Raw genomic sequence first — 300 nt, 5'->3', positions numbered from 1 at the left:
ACCCACTGTGGGATGTAAGTGAGGGGTGGGGACAGGGCCCCTAACCACCCACTGTGGAATATAAGTGAAGAGTGGGGACGGGGCCCCTGACCATGTGTGGGGAGTCCCCAGGCTGTCCTGGAGCCTCAGGCTGTGTGTGTCCAGCGTGTGCAGAGTGGGGGACAGGGTCCACCAAGGGCAGGCGCACATGCAGAATCCAGATGGACACAGAAACCCTCAGCTTCCTGGCAGCCCAGCTGTAGTCTGCAGAGGGGAGATTCAGGGTCAGGGGCTTTGGCTCCAAAGCTTGGGTGTATAGGA

General features: G+C 60.3%; 1 protein-coding gene across 4 annotated transcripts in view; it reads left to right on the top strand.

The window, feature by feature from the left end:
- RAB17 (RAB17, member RAS oncogene family) overlaps positions 1-300 on the top strand; it is a 17248-nt gene that overhangs the window by 6536 nt on the left and 10412 nt on the right. The gene's annotated exons all lie outside the window — the stretch shown is intronic.

The sequence above is a fragment of the Otolemur garnettii genome, unplaced genomic scaffold (genome assembly GCF_000181295.1).
Source record: "Otolemur garnettii isolate 467f Iridium unplaced genomic scaffold, OtoGar3 scaffold00133, whole genome shotgun sequence".
Classification (NCBI taxonomy): domain Eukaryota; kingdom Metazoa; phylum Chordata; class Mammalia; order Primates; family Galagidae; genus Otolemur; species Otolemur garnettii.
This window is presented reverse-complemented; position numbering and strand designations above follow the sequence as displayed.